Consider the following 23729-nt stretch of genomic DNA (forward strand, 5'->3'; position numbering starts at 1 on the left):
TATGGTTAAATTTACATTTTTTGCAACTGCTTAAACTTATGATGAGTTTATAAGTCAGTTCATAAGTATATGGGAGAAAATTAAACTTTTAAAATTTCTTTTGGGGGTGTTTAAGGAAAAAGTTTGAAAACCACCAGTCTAAGCCATTACTACCTCTCACCAAGGTTAATGCAGTATCTTCTAATATTCTTCCTACTTGGCAGTCATTCCCCACTCAAAAATGTTTCCCAAACTGCAGCCAGAGTGATCATTCTTAAATGCAGAAATTCAATTAAGTCACTTCTCTACAGAATACAATGCAATGGCTTCTCATTGTCTTTCCTTGTGTACTTTTACAGTGAGTGTCACCACTGCTGCCCTTTTCCACCATTCCATGGAAACTGAGCTTAAGACAGCCTCCAGCCTCTGGGCCTTTTCTCAAGTTCTTTTCCCTTCCTGATTCATCCTCATTCCTTCCTCCATTTTCTCTGCTTGTACCATCTCCCCTGCTCCTAATTAGCTCTCCTAATCTTTACTCTCGTCTCAATTTTGAAATTAGTTGTTTCAGGAAATATTCCTTCGCCCTCCACTTCTGAATTAGAAACCCCCTTAATGTGTTGTCATAGCACAGAACATCAGATTTAGAAAAAATTATAACAGAAGCCGAAAGCTCTCACTTGCTCATCTTGCTTTGGCTCCTTAAATCCTCATATTTTAAGTGGTTAGATGATTATATGGGGTCCCTTTTCTTTTCTTATTTCTCCAGCTGATTTCTGACCCAAGTTTATAGACATATAAACTTACGGTCATTTGCATCTTTATAAAATGAGACCAAATTTGTAAATCCAGAAATATGAGAAGATGGGCTGAGGCTAATTCCTAATTATCCCCGCATACTCTGCCCTGGAAAAATCCTTACCCTTCAGGATTCAAAATAAATTACACTTCCACCAGGAGTCTTTCTACCTTCATTTAAATGAGCTCTCACTCACGCTTACCCCATAAGGAAATTCTATACTTCAAATTCTTTCCTAACATTTATAATTAGCTGACGATCTATAGAAAAGAAAGAAAGAAAGGAAGAAAGGAAGAAAGGAAGAAAGAAAGGAAGAAAGGAAGAAAGGAAGAAAGGAAGAAAGGAAGAAAGGAAGAAAGGAAGAAAGAAAGAAAGAAAGAAAGAAAGAAAGAAAGAAAGAAAGAAAGAAAGAAAGAAAGAAAGAAAGAAAGAAAGAAAGAAAGAGTAGTATATCTGTAGTTTACCACTGAGGCTCCAATGCCTAGCATAGTATCTCACACATAATGGGTTTTCAATAAATAGATGCTGAATGAATGAATGAAACTAGACCAAGACAGTAAACACATGAGCAATTTCTGTTTTGTTAATTGTTGAAAATAGTTTTGAGGTCATATGCCTTGGACTGAGCCCTCAGTTGAGTTTTTCGTTAATCTTTACCATGTGGATAGGCCCATTGAACAAGGACTCACCCTCAAGTCCTGTTCTACACTTTAAGTTGCCACCCAAAATGGAGCCATTCTTTGGGTTTGAATGAATGGAGTCCATTAGAATCTAATCTACCTCTGATTTCCTCCTAACTCATAGGGTCAGTTGTTTGACAGTTTACTTTTTTTCAACCTTGACTTTCAGTCTGCTTAAGTCCTGTTATCCCTGGTTAAAAAAAGAAAAAAAAAACTTGCACAAGTTAAGGCAAAGGTAGAAAAGTTCAGTAAGAAATTTCAAAACTCAATTTTTTACATATATTTTTACCATTAAGTTGAAGAAATACTGGGGAGATATCATGAAATACAGATAGCTTTGAAGAGAGAGTAATGTTTATAATAATACAATGGAGAAAAGACACTGCATAAATCAAGCTGCTATTGAAAAACTTCAGTAACTATTCAGTAAAATCACTGAAGAACTGATAGTATTAGATCAAATTCTCTCAGAAAAGAAAACTATACAATAAGAATTATCTTCTCAGGAGGAAGCTGAGTAACTTAAAGAAACAAATTTAGAAGATTATGAAAATTAATAAAGGAAGATTTGACAGCAGTTTGGGGAAATTGTAAGAACAGAAATAATAAAATGGTATTTGAATCTTTATATAAAGTTTTTATGCAAAGCAGAGAATTTTTTTTCAAGAGACAAAGGACTTAAAAACATATTATATATGGTTCCTAAACACAGGAACACAAAAAACTGCTTTCTCAGTACTTTTACAGGATTTGTTTTATCAATTTAATTTCATATTTTATAAAAATGACATTGTGACATTAATTTTTGTGGCATCTTAATTTTAATAGCATTAAAATGGGGGAAACATGCCATTTCGAATTGAAAAAGATACAGTCCTAAAAAAAGATAGCACATGTGATTCATAAAATATTATTAAGCATTTTTGGATAAATAAAATGAAATCTAAGGCATCTGATAAAAATATATGAAAGCTAAGCCACAGTCATACCACACACAGGGAGAGCAGTGGTCCCAGACAGAGCTGGCCTAGAATAAAAATCATTATTGCTGCTCAGACTCACGACATTTATGAAGCCAACTTCTCTGAATCTGTTTCCTTGTCTATAAACAGTAATAAAAACACCTTTTATACTAATCTTAGGGATAGCTGAGGAATAATTATGGGAGGATAAGATATGTAGATATATAGTTATAGTTATATAGTTATATATCTATATCTATATATAAAAACTTTGTAAACTAAAACTTAATTTAGCAAAACGGAGCATATAGTTCTGCAGCAAAACTAACTTCAGAGAGTCTAATATATGAATGGTTGAAAGTCACATGTCCCAGGGGGCTCCCAAAATGTCAATAGAACTTCCTTGTTGACCGGTCATGTCAATGAGTGTCTACTCTTCTGTGAAATGACTTAAAGCAACACACAGGCAGGAAAATGCATATACACATGCAGGTGCATGTATATATGTCATTTTTTTAGGTAGAGCTTTCATCCCTAATGCACTGGAAAAGCAAAGAGCATAAGAAGGAAAGAGAAAAGTGAAAAAAATACGTGCAAACTAAAGACAGAGTCATCTCTATTTCTAAGCCCTGTTTTTGCCAACGTATTTGTTGACACTCCAGGTACATGGGAGCTCTGTCAAAACCTTTCACTAAAAGCTTGATACAAAGAGCTCCAATTTCCACTACTATTAGAAGTCTATTTTTTTTTTTTTACTGACGTATAGTTGATTTTTAATATTATATTATTTTCAGGTGTACAGCATAGTCATACAGTATCTTTACAGATTATACTCCATTAAAGTTATTACAAAATACTGGCTGATTTCCTGTGTTTTACAGTAGATCATTCTTGCTTATGTATTTTATACATAATAGTTTGTACCTCTTAATCCCACACCTCTATCTTTCTCCTCCCCCCCATCATCTCCCCACTAGAAACAACTAGTTTGTTTTTTATATCTATGAGTCTGTTTCTGTTTTGATATATATATTCATTTGTTTTATTTTTTAGATTCCACATATAAGTGTATCATTACAGTATTTGTCTTTCTCTGTCTGACATTTCACTAAGCATAATATTCTCTAGGTCCACCCATGTTGCTGCAAATGGCAGAATTTCATTCCTTTTTTTAAGACTGTAACAGTCTTAAAATATTTCATTCCATTCCACATCTTCTTTATCCATCAGTGTGTTGATGGACATGTGGATTGCTTCCACGTCTTGGTTGTTGTAAATAGTGTAGCTATGAACATTGGGGTACATGTATCATTTTAAATTAGTATTTTTGTTTTTTCCAGATATGTACCCAGGAGTAGAATTGCTGGATCACATGATAGTACTACTTTTAGTTTTTTGAGGAGCAGTCTACGTAAAGCCTTTGGAAATGAATTTGTAGCAAATCAAAGATTCACTGCATGGTAAATACAATCCCAAACAGAATCCAGGCAGGAATATTTCCTTTTTATGTCCTAAAGTCTGAAAGTTATCTGGATGAATGATGTCTAGATAAACAGTCTAGGTATTCTTGTTAAAGACAACTGAATGGATAGAATCACTAACACTGAGTTCATTTCATCATCCTCATGCCAAAAAGGGATATTTTAAAACTCAAAATGGAAAATAATAAGATGAGAGAGTGGATAATTCATAATCGGTTTTGATTTAGAGCAGTGATAATGAAAGATGAGTAAATAGTCTTAACAACAACTCCCATTAGCAAATTAAAAAAAAAATTTTCAAATCAATTGGTACATATCTGAACCAACTACAATCTCGTAGACAGCTTAAGAATACAAAAACTATCTTATCTAGACATGCAACTTAAGACAAGCTCATATTTTGATATCACTTTGAATAATTTTGATTATGTCAGCTGAAAAAGAAACAATAATAAATTCAGATTGTGTGTCTGCATCTCCTTCTCAATACAAAGCATAATCAAGGAACAGATTGGAGGCTTTAACGATTCCATTGTTTTATGACACATAAAGAACCAGAGCTTTCAGTAACTATTCACTCCTTTTACCACCTCCTTCTGGGTAGCGCTGCAGGACACCGGGATGCATCTAATGTAACAGTTGAAAAGTATTGAATCAATTCAGACTCTTATCCGAAAAATCAAGAGAAAAAAATTCTTGCCAAGTTCTCAGAAACTCCAAGCTGACAGTCTTTAAAAAACACAAAATGAACAAAGATTTATTATGAGTTGATTTCATACTGAACAATATAGATATGTTTGCAAGGCATATCCATAGTAAAAATGTTCAGAAAAAAGTGTGCAAATTGTCCAGTGCCTTTGTATAAAGCACAATTTAATTTAAATAGAAGTCAACAAGCAACAATTAGAATGTTAGCAAAGTAAGCATCAATAAATATAAGACTTTAATATCACTCTCTAAAGAGTTGATTGGTTGGTTGATTGATTCTTTACTGATTCACATATATTTCTCACTAAGATAGTATTCTATGTCTCACAGGGGAAAAATAGAGAGGGTTCTTCCTAATTTGAATTTGTTTTGCTTTGGTTGTACATGACATGGCTAAAAATTGTTTGAAATATCTTCACTTTAATAATACAAATCACTGTTAGATATTAAATAATAATTACAAAAGTATTCAAGGTGTTGTTAACATTCCATTTTTCATGGAGACTCAGTCTCCCTAATAGAAATTCTTCAGATGGCAGGGGACTAAATCAGAGATCCCAGTATAATGCCTGGCACTGGTTACCTCTGTTTTCCGTCATAAATCCTAACCAAGCATTATTGTTGGTATTTGTGGAACTGGAGAATAGATGGATAGACTGGATTGGAGCTTAATTGTGAGTCAGTTTTGTAAAAAAAAATGCTTCAAAAATGGATAATGATTTCCAATCTACCATAGACTTGTTTGGGGGGGGTCAATAATTAATGTAATTTTAACGTTTGCTCATTTTGTTACTTTTCCTGAATGACTATGTATATATAATACATGAATATACATAATGATGATATAAAATTAACCACTTAAAGCAAAAGTTGAAGTTTTATTGTTGCTATTAAAGTTGTTTAATCTTTGGTCTTTAGACCTTTTCTTTTAGAGATGTAAAAATTATTAGCATTTCCATATAAGCTTTATTTGTATTTCACAAGCAGTTTCAGAATTGGTAAGACCAATATTATTAATCCTCATTTTAAGATTAGTAACCTGAAGCTTAGACGGATTAAGCCATTTGTCTAAAATTTCAAAGGGGATAAATTCAGGTTTTCTGGTTCTTAATCAATCCAGTAGTTTTATGTTACTACCACATTAATATTTATTGACCTTTCTAACCACACAGAGATGTTTTCTTTTGATATTTCACTTTCTGTTGCCCAGTAATGTAGGTCTACCACAAATTCTATCTTATTACAGTCCTGTATGACATTTGGCTATTTTGTCTGAGAAGGCAATTCATGAAGAAAGAAGTGATTTTTCTCCTTTAGAACCAGTGCCTACTGCCTTTTTTTCTTTTTCAGATGCTCTGGATTCCCTCTGTACTACAAAGTCATGATATATAATTCAACACAGCTCAACGTAAGTGGGCGTTTCATCGCTGAGAGACCCAGAGACAAAGCGCTGGCTGCCAAACAGATGACATGCATGCATGCAAAGCCCTGAAAAAGTAATAATTTAATTGGAAAAGCCTCTGAAATATTCCTTCTTCACTTTAGTACATTTGCATCTCTTTTAAAGAGAACTGTATGTAGTCAGATTATTCTGTCATAAATTCCAAAATAGTATTTTTATCTCTTGACTCAGTCGAAACAGGTGAGGGTCTGGATGTTAACTCTCATAAATAGTTCACATATTTATTTGTTCATTATATATGCACTAATACTTTCAAAAGGAATTTGTTACAGCTTAAATAGTCAATGAGGCATTTAATATAGGGGAAATCAAGTAACCGAGCCTCGGGCTTGTCACCTATTAATTGCACAGGAAATTTAGCTACAAGCTGACAATGCAAAAAAAAAAAAAATTCCTAACATTGAACACTAAGAAAATTTTTGACTTTACAGAAAGGTCACTGGGAAAAGAATAATTTAAAAGAAAAATTTAAAAGAATATCAGATGCATTCTTCATATATAAATTCTTATATTAACTCTGGTGTTGAATTGCAGCTGTGAGAATTCATTCTATCTAAGCATGAAGCTTTCTTCTATGACAATATACGTGTAGAGTTTAGAAGTCTGGAAGATCTGGAGGAACGGTAACTCTACCGATCCCTGTTTAGCAACGTGTCTGTGGCATCAATCGTAAGAGATAATTCTAATTGTTATTCACATTATTAATTCACTATTTTTCAACTTTTCCCTAAGATCTTTGGAAACAATCAAATTCAAATAATTTTTAGTCCACATTTTTTAGTTGGCAAAAAAAGGTTGTGCAATGTTTGAAAGTGACAGAGATTGAAAGAAGGAGTAACCATCAGTGAATTCAGTTTCTACTCTGAAATATGCATGTAAAAAACAAAAAAAGAAAACATGTGAATGGCTTTGTTAGAGATACTGAAAATGAAAAACTGCTCTATGGGGTGGTGACGTGTAGGAAGAAAGGAAGGAAATACTTAAGTCTGTAGGAAACTTTATGTAAGCATTTGAGTTGTCAATACTCTCACCTCCAATCCTTATCTTTTTTTTTCAATTACTGGTAGATTTGCTCTATTCTTTCTTATGTCAATTATCAATAGTCCACATGAATTTACTGTATTTCTAACTTCCACTACAGTGCCATTGCTAAAGTAATCTCTCTTATTACCTACTAACTGGATCTTTTCCATTGACTTGTTTGCTGAATTCATCAAGCTCTAAAATCACCACATGATTCAGTTTTCCTAGTTAACTCAGTCTGTGTATAATAATTTTTACTGCCTATGTGGAATATTTAATTTCCATTCTACTTATACACATTTTTGATTTCTTTATAGCTCAAACTTAATCACTCCATTCTTAACAAAATAATAAATAAATAGGTTACTACATTTCTTTGTAATTTGTCTCATCTGCAATTATGTATTGGTCTATAAAGACTTATTACTAAATTATTTTTAAATAACTAATCACCTATATTTGACATACATGACCAAAAAATATCATTTCCCATACAAAATTAAAATACTGGGTTTTATTAACAAATTTTAAAAATACTTACTGTTACTCCAGTGATGACATTTAAATCAATATGCAAAACACTTATCACAGTGCCTAGCACAAAGTACAAAATGAATAAATGTTGGTGTACCCATTTCCCTCTTTAAATTATGCTTTACTCTGTCAACAAAACACAGTAAACAGCTATTTTGCTGTGAAACAGGTTCTAACACTCACTGGTAATTAACAAATTTGTGTGCTTCATTCTCCTTATTTTACCAATTGCTAAGCAATATGATCGTCGTTGTCTTTCTGTGTTTAGTATCTATTGCATATCTGCACTTGGCTGGGCTAATTTAATCCTCATCAACCTTCCACATGAGAAATGGCCTCCATTCCAACTTTAACACATTTACTTCTCTTTCCTTCTAAATTATAAGCTACTGAAAATTCTGCTTTGGTAATATAATCAAAGCACTATTTTCAGCACACTGACTGACACATGACTAGCTCTTTTAAAGAATTAAGTTTATATTGATACTGAGCATGTCTCAGTGGGTGACCATTTCCTAATCAGTGCTCATAAATGATTTCTTCCAAAATTTTAGTTCTGCAGTTAAGAGCTAACAATTCTATGTGTTTTGAATCACAGAGAAATAATTTCCTTTCATTGAAATCTTCTTTTTTTTCTTAAGAATGGTTCCTGAGAGACAATTTAGAGGAGCAAAGGTGGTTCATTAAGAAACATTTTTTTCTTAAACTAAGAAATTAATTACATGAAGAACATTACGTCTGAATTGAGAAGTCTACAATTAAAGGAAAAAATTAGGGCAATTTTTATGTAATTATTGAATTTTTCACCACTTGTCCTTTGAAACTTATTTTTCTCTATGGAGGTATGTCTAAATAGAAGGTCTTCAAATTGTAAAGCTCGATCATTAGAAATTCAGTTTTCACATGCAAAAATTAAGGATTAGTCACAATTTTATATGACACCTTCCAATTCTAAAATGTCGTTTTATTCTCGATAAGAGACTAGACAGACAAATTCTAAATAATCTATCTCTTAAATTACCAAAAATATTTTCTTTATTACTGCATGAAGCATCTATTTAAGCTCAATTTAAATGAAAGGAAGGCTTCACCTCAAGGCGTTAACATTTCCATAAATGAGGGCTATATTCTACTGCAATAAAAAACAAAATAATTAGATTTTTTCCTTATTTTTTGCATTTAGTAACTTCAGAATAATTACTGTGCCACAGAACTTTCTTCTTTTCTACAAAAATGATTAAAATATGTAATTTATTAAAAAGTCAACAATATTTGGCATTCATGCTCTTCTGCAAAGGTCTCATCCAAATATATCTGTGTAAACATTTGGCTATGTTTTCTCTCTTCTAGCTGAGCATTCTGGCACAAACAACTACTTCTCTCAAGATCTTTGTTTTGTTTCTGCTTAGTTCAACTCCCCTCAGGAATTTTCTATGTATTTAACATCTTGAGTAAGTTCTAAAGAAACAATGTACAATTTCAAGTCATCTTTAACAACATGATACAAACCCAGGCTCAACATGACACAATCTTTTTGGCTTGGATCTCTGCTTATCTTACAGGTCACTTATTTCTAAATATATTGTTTTATACAATTTGTCATTTAGCTGTAGAGAGGTCACAACATGGAATATCCTCACTGGTATTTTCATTACTTTTTTGTGTGTGTGGCGGGGTGGGGATTTAGCTCAGTGGTAAGGTGTATGCTCAATCCTCAGTACCTCCATTTAAAAAATAATTAAATAAACCTAATTACCTACCCCCCCAAAATTTTAAAATAAATACCTTCTTAACATTTCTACTTCCTCATTGTAATCCAATTTACTATAATGAATTAATTTTATGAGTCAAGAAGACCTTATTATCACTCTGTTAGTGACAAATATTTACCAACTGTTCACAATGTATCAGGTAATGTGCTAAATGCTGGGGATATGGACCTAAGCAGAACTCTTATTCCCATGGAGTCTGAAAATGTTGAATATGATTTAAAATAGTTTTATTATTTTCATCCCTGCTATTGACATGACTTCTACATAAGACATAATTTCTTTGTCATTAAAGCACCCACATATTTTTGCTGGACAGAATATTTGTTCAAGCTTTAAATCACCAAATGTTTTTACATCAATTTTCTAATTGATAAGGTTAGAAAAAAAACAACACTATGTTCACTCCAGTCACCTGAACTTGCCATTTACAACAAAATCCTTGTAAAAACGATCACAAAATACACTCACTGAGAGGTGGAGGTGGGAGAGAGGGGGCTGCAAACAAAGAGATATCTAAATCTTGTTAGTCAGGCACGTTCCCTAAGTCTCATAGCCAGGTTGATCTTCACTAAGATTGAAAACCACACACATAGAAAAGTTGATATTTTTGACATGCCATTCAGGTCTCCAGGCTCAGGGGTACTTTAGGTCTAGCTAAACACCACCCTATCCTTCCCAACATTTGCTTGTACAGCCTTCAGTCACATTATACTGTATCCTTCCAATAAACCCCCCCTCTTGCTGAAGCTAGTTTAAGATAGATTTTTGTCATTGAAAAAAAAAATCTATTCATCTTGCATTTGATATGGACAATTCACATAATGAATGTTCTCCTCAAAGTCTATTCATTTGAGAGTGTGACTTAAACAACAGTGTCTTAGAATTCATAAAATGTGGTAGCATTAAGTCATGTGAACACTCATTCAACACACAATTATTGAGCATCTACTATGTTCATGGCTCTGTACTAGACACTGGAAATGCAGTGCCCTTTCTATTCTTTAATCATATACAGAAGGCTCCCTTGGTAAATCTTATTTTTTCTGCTGAAGGAGAAAAAGGCTCTGAAAGAAGAATTTAAAAATCACTCATCACTAATTCATATTTTGGAGGAACTAATTTATATGAATTTACTAAAAACATTATTCATCAGACTACTCAGTGGTATTTAAGCTAGGTACATGTATTGGACATCCTGTAAAATTTATGTATTTCCTCAAATGGCATTTTGTTCTTTATTAGTCAAGTTTTTCATACTTGAGCAGTGACCATTTTGAACATAGATTATGTTTATGGATGGTTTATTTTTCAAATTAAGCTTGACTTTCTTCTAGTAAATCACAATAAAACTTAATTTGTAATTTTGTACTGCCTCCATTAGGTTCATTTTAGTTAAAATGAAAGAAAGATGAACAAACCTGGGAACACAGGGGCCCAAAATGTCACTGTTTATATATACATGCATTGACATTTGAAGAGTCCTCCAAAGTCCCAAGAAAATGTAAAATTATGGGGCTATAGAAGAGAAACTTCAACCTCTTAATCCTGAACCTAGAGTTTCAGTAACAGTATAACCTCCATCTCTCAGTTTTCCTGTTTTTAAAGTGAGGGTTTCATAATCTGCTAGAGAGGATTAAATGAGACTATGCATTTAAGCATGATAGCACAAAACACATAGTTTGTTTCTTCTTTCCTTTCAATTCGTGTTTATTAACCACCTGTCTCTTTTGAGTGTGAACCTCTGAAGTTTCCAGTCAACACCATTTATTTTATAGCTACGCTGAACAAACCATTATATAAATATTTTAAAACTACTGTAAATATCCTTTGCTTGCCTCATCTAGAAAGTTATCCTTCCCTCCCCTAATTCTGGCTTAAGCCCAATTTATATGCAGTTATCATACCTGCTTATAGCTTTACAAGTTCTATCTTTGTCCAGTGAACTTTCTGTTATCTTTTCTGATTTTGTAACAGACTGTTTTGTCCATGGCAACAGGGAATACAGTTTCCTTTGCATAGCCATTGTACACAGAAAAAGCTTAATAAGCATTTGCTGAATTAATAAATTAGTGTGTTCCCTGACCTCAACAGATTCACAATTATGAAGGCTAGTATACATACATATCTACTACATATTAACATAACATCATTCCACCAGTTGAATTGTACCCTAGTATCTAGTATATATAAATCTACTTATTCCATCTGAATATAAGCTCTTTAATGGACAGTTCCGTGTTTTTATTCATTCTGTAACCCCAAAATCTGACACCATGGTTATCACATGAGCAAGACTTACCAAATATGGTTCCTCAGTTCAAGAGAATTGGGTGCGTGTACACACACACACACATACACATAAAACGTGGGCACTTGGAGCTTGGGAAGATACTGCTACCAGCCTTGTGCTCAAAAGTTTAATTCAAAGGATTAAGATGGCAAAATGTATCACGTGATAAGAATAGTCATGCAGTCCAGATAACACTTGATCCATGACCGTTGCTTCTGTGTGTGATTAACTGAAATGCCGAAATTTTAGAAACGATCATGCTGGCAATAAACATATAAACAAGTTTCAGGCACAGTGGCATAAGGGTTTTGGCTAGTAAAAGAGATAGCAAAAGACTGGCCTGAGAAATATGGTTGATGTATCAGAAAAATAAGTTCATAGGTTAGACTGGAGGACAAAGGAAAGAGTGGCATTAATTCTAAGTTTATATACATGGCAAATGGAAGTGCCTCTTCCACTTAGAACCCATTTATCTATCTGGAGATCAATCAAAATAGATAGCATTAAAGCCAATATTCTCATACAAATATTACCATGTATGGCACTTTTATATGAATCTGTAATGACAATTAGAATTTTTAAAGTACTTAAACTATGTTACATAATTTTACTAAGTGTTTGTAAGCGTGAATAATTGTCTAAAGATATAGTGATTTAAGGATAGATAAATCTGAAAACAGAAAAGAGACCAAATGACTTGTAATCATCTTTATGTTCACTGAGACACAGCTAATACCGCTTTTAACAGACAAGGACGACATAAGGAATTTTTTCTATAAGGTAAGATTATATTCAGATTTTCCACAGTCTGAAAAATTCTTTCCGGTGGGAGTTTAAGTTCTTATTCTCTACTTGTATTACCTCTCAATATTATTTTCCAGCCAAATCCTCATATTTAACCAAGCCAGGGCCAAAACTCACATTATAGGAAGCACAAAACGAGGAAACAATAAATAAATTTTATGCTCATAATAATTTCACAGAATAAATTTCCTCAGTAGTAAGCATCTCTGAATCTTCTACTAATATTTTCCCTCCATAGATCATTATTCATCATGACTTCTAAAGCCCTTTAAAAATGTATAATAAAAGTCATTTCCTAAGTTCAAGTAAAGGGAAAAACTGTAGCTGTTTTCTTATCTATATATGCTGGAACTTGGGTGCCCTCGTATGGACCTATTTAGTTTATTACCAGTCCATACAGTTCACCTCTTGGCTGCCTGCTCACCCAGTACTTCAACAGATTTCTCCTGTTTGTCACCCTGCTTCTCATGTTGCCAACTAATATGTCATCTTCCATCTGTTTAAATTCCTATGTTCTTTCTGGCACAGCTCCGCCTCCAGATTCCCTCCCAGCCACCTACCTTGCTGCCCTTCCATCTGCTAGCATGACTAGTAACTTCTCTAACCTGTTCCCAATCTAAATTGTCTCCAATTTTCTGCTTGAGCTTCTTGATCGAAAGTTTCTCTCTTAAAGGACTGTTGGGATTGCAATAATTACTTATCATCATACAGTCTTGGAATAGAAAGGGAAGTTAAAAGCCCAAACATTCAAACATGAAACATTTAATATTTTAATTCTTCTACCCTTTAAAGTCATCTACTGGTCTCAGCTTCTTTCAATGATAATGCGCTGAAAGAACAGAGGGCATCACTAAAAGAGATCACTGATGTCTTGATATACATTCTTCAGCGCACTACTTCCATGTGGCTCAATTCTTGTTAATCTTGTGGTTAAGTGTGTTCAGTTCACTGTCCCAAAGTTTTGCATTCACCGATTACCGACAACCTTTTCCTGAACACCACATTCTCAAGACAGTTTCAATTCCATTTTTTTTAGGCTTAATGTAGCAGAAATATTTTTTACTGAGGATGTGCAGTTATACTCGCCTACTGGGTATCAAAGATGCTATGTAAACAACACTAGCTTTTGACAATTACAGTTTCAGAATTCGATACTTAAGGAGTGGAAGGTAGCATTTTTCCCTTGACATTGATTTAGTTGTTTGATGAGGTAGAGGTTTATTTTCATGTAGCAGATATAACATACTACAAGTTAAAGCAGACTCGGGAAAATATTTAAAACTTTAGACCTACGTCCCTTGTCATGAGACTGAAAACTGATTGCTCACTCCCATTTCCAGAGTACACATCCTCCCTCCAACAACCACAACTCAGAAAAGAATTAAGCTTATGTTTACAGGAGGTTCACTTAGAAACTACCCTTAAATTCAAAATAACGTAGCAGTTTAATATAAAGGTAATGATTTAAAAAAACAAGACTTGATTGATTTTAAATACGAGGAATGTAATATTTCTACTGATGTTAATTAATGTTAAAGAAGACGTTGAAAAGTTTTTCATGTTTGTTTTAATATGTTTCATTATTATTTATGTATGGTAAAAACCAACAGATATGGTGATGACTATGACTATCATTGAAAATATAGCTTGTTACACTCACAGTTCCCAAGAGAAGGGGGCACATGCCTAGGGGTACACGTGGAATCATGGGAGTTGGGGACTGGTCAGGAAGCAGAGGCGGAAGGGCAACTGCGGGCAAGATCTTTTACTGTGGTTTTTCTCAGGAAGGAGGCAAGATAAAAATGGATTTAGGATTGGCTAGTCTGAATTATTTCAGGGAGCTCTGGGGCTTTGGAGTGTACCTAGTTGTCTGGTACTTGTCTCCAGGGTGATTAGGGCAGGAAGAAAGTGGCTCAGTGTTAAGAACTGTAATGAAGAATGCTGAAGGCAAGGCTTTGGATGATTGGTTTGCATTTGAAAATGGCACTTAAGGGCAGGCAAGTAACCTACTAACTCCAGTGACTGGCTCACTTGGAGGGGCAGTCCCTCCAAGGTCGGCAAGGCAAAGCATTAGAATACAGAAAATAAAAGGTATGGTTAATATAATATTAAATTCAGGATTAACAGTCATTAAAAAGTAGTGTTGAGTATTCATCAGATTCAGGGTTAAAAATGTCTTTAGCATTAAATGCCTGTAGTGTGATTAAACAATGTCTGTGAGTGCCCATGTTATTGTGGTGGCTAAGGTCTTAATAACCTGCTCCCATTTGTTTATTCTCAACTACATCTATCCAACTCCTCTATTTCAGTCCTGACACTAGAATATATAGTATTAATTTTTGCTCCCATCTCTTTATACATATTCTTCACCTGGACTCCATTTAAAAATGTTCAGCATGGTTCCTCATTTTTCCTGTGACACTAAAAAAAAAACTTCAAACCAATATTTTGCCTGATGCTGTGTTGTAGTTTTTTCCTGCATTTGAGTTACTGGTTCTATCAAAAAAAGCATAGCCCTTCATTTTTTTTGCATCTACAGAAAGTACCTAGCAAAAGCCCTCAAGAAGATCCTTAATAAATGCTTCTTCATTGCACTGAGTTGTCCTGTAAGATTAAAGTGATTAGGAAGAAAGAAAGAAGGCGGTAAAATGTATATTTATAATCAGAGGGAATAACTTGGTGCAACATGCATGAAGCTATCTTAAAATGACACATCCCTCAAAGTCAACTCCTAACAGCATATATGAAAGGAAAATGCTCCATAAACGAATTCTTAGGGAAAATATTTGAGGAACTGATTTTATCATTTTCTCCAATGGGTGAGAAAAGAAGATGAAATCTCTTGGTATCACTCTTTGTTATAAATTCATACTTGAAAAAGTTTTTTTTATGTATTTGACAAAGCTTTTAAGTCATCAGGACTAATTACCAAAGAATCCTATGGGGAATTACCTTGTCATACAAATATAAACTTAGATTTACTCAACTTGTACATGTGTTTGAAGTTGGGAAAATGGGCATATCATCACTCATCTTTTATTTTTCTAATCTTCCAGAAATGTTGTAAATTTCTACCATCTTAGTTTATGGTTAATGTTGAATATAGTATAGACAGAGAGACAGTTTTCTTCTTAGACTTATTGTAATATATATGCAAACATCCCTTATTAATATAAGTATTTATTCCCCATAAGAAAGTTGACTGCTTACCATTTTAAAACATTCTTCTCAACTGATTTCTCATTCTACTAAGTCACCTTTAAAATTCATATTTAATAAATGACAAAACCTTACATTAGTGAGTCAAAATATCTCAGAATTCTTATAAAATGATTTTGAGGCATTAATAATATATATCAACTATGAATTAAATACATTTTTCTTTCAAAAACCTCATCTTTGATATTTCACTACTCTAGGGGTTTTACATGTCATTTCCCTTCTTTCCTTTTTATTGTTTCCTTCTGATATCGTTAGTCTTCTTTCCAACTCAACTTAATGTGGTTATTATACTTTGCCATAGTAATCATTTTCTAAACTCATTTTGGTGTTTCACTTCACATATTCTGGTTGATATTCATCTCTTGTCAGTTTCTCCCAATTGATAACCTAGAAGAATTAATTAAACTAACGTGGGAACTGAGAACTGAGCGCATCTCATTCCAGATTTTCCTCACACGACGTGGGAAATACTCTTTATCTGACCATCAAATATTCTCAATGAGATTGATTAATGGCCTGGGTTGAGACTAGAACAATGACAGAGAGGCTCAGATAAGAACAAGTTCAGTGCTACATGGACCCCTTTGTACAGTCTCCCCATGTTGGTCCATTAATTTTACTGCTATGATTGTGTTACCTTGCTTTTCTACGAATGTCACCTCAGCCAGATCCAACGAGTAGCACTGCCATTATATTCATTATTCAGAATTTAGTATGTCATTAGGCAATAAATACGTTTAAGTTTCTGACCCCTCCATTTTTTTTTTCTCATTTGCCTTTAGATTCTATTTTATTAGTGGTGAAGGAGCCACCTCAGCCAGGAGGCATGTAAGCAGAATAGAACACCATGACTCAGCATCAGGAGACCTCTAAGAAGTACAGGCAGTTACTTCTCTCCATGTGTGTCTTCACGTACCTAACCTAGATCAGCCTGGAAGATTTAAACACATTCTCCAGTGCTGGGAGTGCACTGCCACCCCACCACCAGACAGTAGACAGGAACGCTGAGTAACAGAGTAACACCCCAGCAGAACTGAAATGCACTGTGAAATGCTTGGAAGGTATTTCTCCTGCCCTCTTAGTATCATTGCTCTATATTTCCTTTTCTCTTTTTCTTTTTTAGTAAATATTCCTTCTTTTACAAAAACGACTTGCCCTTATCTATTTCTGGTTCTTGATAATTTAGCAAACACATTAAAAAAAAGCATCAAACACTTGAGACAGTAGATAATATTATGTAATACATTATCTGCTTTATATGATATACTTGTTATATTGCATGTATTATGCTTTATAAAATATATTGTATATTTGTGTGCATACATATACATATGTGTATATATGTATGCTAATTGTATAAATTTACTGTTGAAAAACATTCTTAAAATTTTTTACTATATCTAGAGTTCCTTACTGAATGTTTTGTTAATGCTATTTCCCCACCCTAAAGAAAGGCTCAGGAATTCACATCATACTGCACATTTTTTTGCATGCTTATTAATTAATTTGTCATGATATTTAAACAAGCAGCTTTAATTCACAAAGACTGGCAAATATAATGGTATACAGAACTACATTTTTCAGTTTCTCAGGGTTTTTGTAAATTTTATTTGGCTTCTATATAGTGGATTCTACAATTGTATAAGCTTAATTTTTAAAAGAACAGGAACGAATAAAACTTTTTGGGGGGGTGGTAAATTTCAAAATATGTCATCTACGCATTCTTTTTGCATTTTGGACAGGCGGGAAAAAAACAAACCACTACAGGTAGGAGCCAAACTGTTTTGCTTCTGACAGCAAGGTCTTCCTTCAAGGACATGCTAGTCCAAATTATTTTAATTTCCTCTGTTTCATTTGTATGCAACACGGTATTTGAGTTTGAGTACCTCAGTGCTTTCCTCTTCTTCTGGGGAAACGGTGTTTTGGGTGTTTACCAACATTTTTTTTTTTTACCATACTTTGAAAATGATGACATTAAGGAAATAATCTGAGCCAAAGGAATACCACAGCCCTGCTAAAACTTCTCCACAGGAGGTAATTTTTTATTTTGATTCATCTCACTCTCAGTGCTGCCCCTCCCCAATTTGCAGGTTGCTGTCTCTCCAAGATACACACATATCTAAGCTCTGTTAGATTCTTGAAAAGCTTTTGCGGGGAAAACAAAACACACTATGGCATAATACTGTAAAAAAATAAAATAAAATAAAGTCAGCTTTCAATTAACATGACAATTGAGAACCTTGCCACCGCATCGCAATCCTGAGATGTGAGTCAACCTTACTAATACCGCATCGCCTGTATTTTAATTCAGCACATTCTCGCTTGCCATTACCTAACCTAGAGAAAAACCTCGGACTTACCGCGTATGTTGAATTATCTGTCGTTCTGGGTACAGTATTTATTGCAAATTGTCCATTTGAATGAATGCAGCGACAGTTACACCACGGTACGCCTCCCTCCTGCAGCAGAAAGCAAGTTAAAAGGACTTCAAGCTGTGCCCTCAGAGGCAGGCACAGCCGCTCCCATCCTTCAGCCAACCTTCTGGAGAGAGCAGGTTAGATGACAGAAAAGCTGGCTCTCCACCTAGCAATACTTTCAAATAAAGCATTCTGTGCTGGGAGCTGGGGGCTTTACATCCAAATTCAGCTGGCTGGAGTCAATGCTGCTTCTATGCCTGAAAATATTAAGCATTTCACTGCAGTCACGAAATGCAAGAAACTCTCTGAGGCGACTTCACAAACCCTGTCATTTCTGTTCCGAGACTAAAGAATGAGCACCGCATGCATAATTCATGCATTAAAATCTTCAATGCACTTCCTGTAGCCGCCGTTCTATCCAGTAATGGGCTATTGATCACCTCATCGCTAAGACAACTGGAGCTCCGCGATTGGTTTATTTCCACACACACACACACAAAATTACAACCCGAATCACAGGCAGAAGCCTCCAACCCTGCAGCATCTACTCGGGTAAAACACTCACATAGCCGAGATGACATTTGCATACTGCAAAATGTTTAAACCGGACTCTACCGCATAAACACCACAGCATCTGTTTCCTTTTATTCAAAAGACATACTTTCTGCAGGTGTAGGCTGAATATTTTATATTATAAGTGAGATGTACAGAGTTGATTTTTTTTTTTTGCCTATCATTTCTGGAAAATCAACAGGCCTAAATTGAAAATTAAGGAAAAAAAGAAAGAAAGAAACCGAAAGAATGATGTAGGGCTATAAATCATAGAGTTTCATCTGGGCTCATCTGAGTAACCTTTCTTAGAAGACTTTAACTTAAAAATAATTAATTTTTAATTTCAATAATATGGAAGAGGTTTCTTTTTTAAAAAATTATCATATTAGGTACATGTGTTCAGCACTGTTAACTATTTTGGACCATTAGCACCTGTATTCTGGGTGTGTCAGTAGTTCTGAGAGCCCTTTCTCTTAGAATTTAAGCTCCTAAGATCACGCCATGATTTCTACTAGTCTTTTTCCATTGCCTCAAAAAAGCAAGCTTTAAAACAAAATGTGCATTTTATTATGCTAATATTCATCAAGGGGAAACACAGGTAGCATTTTAAAAATATCATGCTAGCATTAGCAAAAAAATACCGTAATGGGAAATTCGTGTCAAATAGCAAGTGCATTTATATACAAGAAATATTTGCCTATTTCCCGAAGTATCTTCACTGTAAAAACTAATTAAGCTTTATTTATCCACCAAAGATGACTGAATACGATGTTATTAAGATCATTCATTAAGCCTAATGCCACGTCTTTCTACAGCCTTCTTTTATATTCACACAGGTATCACACACATACACACAAATATCATATTTCTATGTCATTACACCTGACCATTTGTAGGACCAGAGTGATACCTTCAAGTTCATGGCTCAGGGCCAGAATAGAGAATAATTCTCAGAGTATAACCAAGGTTTCCCATCTGATGATTACACTGCAGGGAGCAATTCACTCTTGAAGGAGGCATGATCCCAGTGATTTCAGTCAATAAAGCAGTAACAATTGATATCAGTGAGCAAGGGTACTAGGACTGTTGAGGACAATAGAGATGGAGCTCAGGGATGTTCAAGGAGATTTCTCTTCCTTCCAAGTGCATGCAAGAGCATAATCCCTGTTAAGTCACAGAGAAAATGAATGTACCTAGCTGATAAAGAAATTATGCTAAAATATCCTAATGGCAATCTGTGAAATCAACTATCCAATTACTATGTATATCTCCCATATTCCATAATGTTTTGTTCAGCCCAAGCCAGATTCTATTTGAATGTTTATACATATATATAGGTTATATAGTCAAGTAAACTTGTCGAGATACAAATTGCTGACAAAATCAAAAATAAATACAAACGTAAGCATTAGAAATTTAAGTTCTCTAAAACGGCATGATTCAATAGTGCTTAACCAGATGGATAGGAAGAGCATTATCTTAGTCCTTCTCTCCTTCCGTGGTGAGTGAGATACAATCAGTATACAAATACCCAAGACTTAAGTCTAAAATGACGAAGGCAGTTGTTCATCTACTGGGTGAATTTTCAGATTCAATTGTTTTAAAGATGGGAGGAGAGATGAGAAACACACACACACTCAAATAGCTTACCAACCCAGAACAGACCCAGATCAGACGTCAGCAGCAAAGAGTACGTGGCATGAAAAAAGCTATGGAGATAGTAAGTCCCTGAGAAATCAGCGTAGGGTCAGCAGGTAAACGTCGAATGGAAACTCCTGGGCAAAAGTAATCAATTGTATTTCCAGATAAGATAAAGCCTGAGATTGTTATAAAAACTAATTTCCTCTTTCCAAAAGTCTGCTTATGCCTGATAAACACACTTAACCAACCTTTTCAAGTGGATGGGGAGGGGAGGGCATAGCTGAGTGGCAGAGTGCTTGCCTAGTATGCATGAAGTCCTGGGTTCAATCCCCAGTACCTCCATTGAAAATAAATAAACCTAATTACCACCCCCCCAAACCAAACAAAAACCCAATCAAATGGATGGAAAACAGAGATGCCTACGTTAGATGAATTTGATCTCTTTGTAGATGTAGAGGCTTTCCAACATTTTGAATTTATAATGCATGTAAAATATGGAGTAAACTCTGTAATGTACTACAGAGTCAATAAAATGAATTATCATTTGTGAATAAATCAAAATATTTTTGTCTGCTAAATTTGCAATATCTTTTAAGATATATACCTAGTCTGACTGACTACTGTCATTTGAAAAAATGCATAATTTATATCCATTATAAGAATACATAATGCCAAGCAGAGTTAGGAAAATAATTTAGCTTGCCAAGTCTCTATATTTCTGAGCTCAAGGGATGTGGGAGCAGGCTGCATTTATTCTCCCAGATTTAAGACATTCTTTCCTCTTTTCTCACTCTGTCTTACCTATAACATAGTTGTTCCCTAATCATAACATATTCATTCAATCAAAAAGTATTTATTATGTACTTTTTACAAGAAAGGAATTGTGCTAAACACTAGGAAAATAAATATGTATAGATACCTGCCCCCAAGGTATTCATACTTTAGTGAGGAAAACAAATAAATGCATAGATGCAGAGTGATGAATCTAATCACCTCTGAGACATGCTAAGTTATGCAAATGAGATCGCTCCTAAAGCATGTTGTGCCTGTATCCTAAGGAGCTGTTAGGCAAGTGTTATATATGAGGCATAGGAGCAGAAGAAGTACTGGCATCACCAACTGCTCATGGGGCATTGGGAAATGATTCATGGAAGGAGTGATATTTAAAGAAACTTAGTGGTAAGTGGAACTAACATGGGCTTTAACATTTGATAAGTTTGAAATTAAATTCAAGCTTCCCTGAGTTTGTAACCGAACCAAAGTTGGGTCCACTTGCCCTGTGCAGGAAAGCCAAGCCACTGACATTGGGTTGTGGTGAAGGAAAAGTGCAGCATTTATTGTAAGGCAAAAAGCCAGGGAACAGCTAATGCTCAAAAAACCCAAACTCCCAGATGACTTCCAAGGAAGTATTTTTAAAGGCAAGGTGGAGAGGGGAGGCGATCAGCTCATGCACAATTCCCTGGTTGATGATGAGGTAACAGGCCATATCAAATGGGTTAACATTATCAATCCTCAGGCTCCAGTAGATCTGGGGGCTATATGCTCACAGTCATCAAGTAGTTAACTACTTGTAGTTGGTGGGGGTTTTAGTATCTGTTTAAAAAACTCAGAAAATGTGTATCATACAGTTACCTTGGTACTTCAGGGAGGAACTAAAGATCTTGTGACTGCCATGTGGCTGATCTACTCTTCAAATCGTTACCAGTTCTCCTTATCCAACTGCTACTTTTGTAACTACATGTTCACATCCTTTCCATCATTAATTCTTGAGGCAGGCTTTTATAACTCTGGGGAGGCCTGGGAGACTACAGTTTTTCTACAAACAAGAGGCAGGTAGAGGACATGGCGGGAGGGACCTCTCAGGAAGGCACCATAGGATCCTGCTCTGTTACAAATGTATGTGACCTTGGACGTGCTACCCATACTCCATGAGCATGAGTTTTATCATGTAGAAATTAAGTTAAAAATCTCTCTGTCTTTTTGCAAGAATTAAATAAATGGCTTAGAGTACAATAATTAAAGTTTTCATAGTCATCCAGATGAGAGTTGAAATCCTTCTTTGATTTTCTGATCTCTAAATGGGGATTTTTATCAACATCACTATTAATAGAAAACTCAAATAATGCAATTTCTTTATGTCACTTAACACAGTTTCTGACACTGTAAGGGCTTTAGAAACATTAATTTATTTTCTCTTAAAGCTTAGTCTTGAAGAAAAGGCTTGAAAGAAAGCCATTTCTAGAAAAGAGAAAAGCATTCATTTGTAGAGAGACAGGACATCACATAACATGCCTGATAAACTGAAGTATATACCTTTTGAGAATTCTGGATACAATAGACATTTTTTTGTCAGGTCATAGGGCAAAATTACACATCTAATTAGTATAGAGCTCTTTTTAAAAACTGTTAAAATTATGATTGTATACAACACTTTTAACACTGTTAAGAAGTTTGAAGCTATTCTTCAGAGAAAGAGGTGTCTAAAGATATCACCAAGAGAGTAATATGAGTATATTTTATGGCTGGAGGATAGACTGAATGCAGTAACCAGATGAAGAGAATGTGTTTAATGGAATTCAACTGTAGTCTGCCAGAAGTGATGGGGGCCTAAATAAGGCAGAGACAGGGATACAAATACAAGGAAATATTCTATAGATATTTAAACATTAGAGCAGTAGGACTAAGTAAGTTTAAGAGATAAAGAGAAATAATGGATGACTTTTAGGACTTAGGTAACTCAGTGTCCTTCTCCTCTCCCCCCAACCAAAAAAAAAAAAACAGAAGAAGAAGAACCACGGATATTATGAGAAGATGGCGAGACAATGAGATCTGAATATTAAATAAAACAAAGGAGAGATAAACCAGGAAGAAAGATGAAGAGTTGGTAAAGAATTGGATACTTATAGAGCTCCCAGTAGACACTTGGATAGTGAAGCTATCGCTCACTACATAGGTTTGGGAGTGGCCAGAATTGTTCAAGCTATGGAAGTCAAGGGACCAACTCAGGGTCAAAAATGTGTGATGAAATATCACATGATATCACTTACACTTGGAATCTAAAAAAAATGATACAAATTCTATTTATAAACCAAAAATAGACTCATGGACATAGAAAACAAACTGTGATTACCAAAGGAGAAAGGGCAGGGAGGGATAAAGAAAGGGCTGAATATTAACAGATACATTACTATATATAAAATAGATAAGCAAAAGGATCTACTATAAAGCACAGAGAACTATATTCAATTTCTTGTAATAACATATAATGGGAACAAATCTGAAAAGAAGATATGTCTATGTATGAATATGTATAACTGAATCCGTTTGCTGGACACCTGAAACTAACATTGTAAATCAACAACATTTCAACAAAAATTTTTAAAATGTGGAGAACGAAACCCTGAGA

General features: G+C 34.6%; 1 protein-coding gene across 5 annotated transcripts in view; it reads right to left on the reverse strand.

Moving 5' to 3' along the window:
• The window catches only part of CNTN1 (contactin 1), a 286536-nt gene that overhangs the window by 166660 nt on the left and 96147 nt on the right, over positions 1 to 23729 (reverse strand). For 2 of the 5 annotated variants that reach the window (XM_032493300.1, XM_014566826.2), the window contains one exon: positions 18074 to 18172. The exons of the other annotated variants lie outside the window; for them this stretch is intronic. The gene's annotated coding sequence lies outside the window, so the exon portion shown is untranslated. The remainder of the gene's footprint in view (positions 1 to 18073; positions 18173 to 23729) is intronic. 5 annotated transcript variants of the gene reach the window in all.

The sequence above is a fragment of the Camelus ferus genome, chromosome 12, assembly GCF_009834535.1.
Source record: "Camelus ferus isolate YT-003-E chromosome 12, BCGSAC_Cfer_1.0, whole genome shotgun sequence".
Classification (NCBI taxonomy): domain Eukaryota; kingdom Metazoa; phylum Chordata; class Mammalia; order Artiodactyla; family Camelidae; genus Camelus; species Camelus ferus.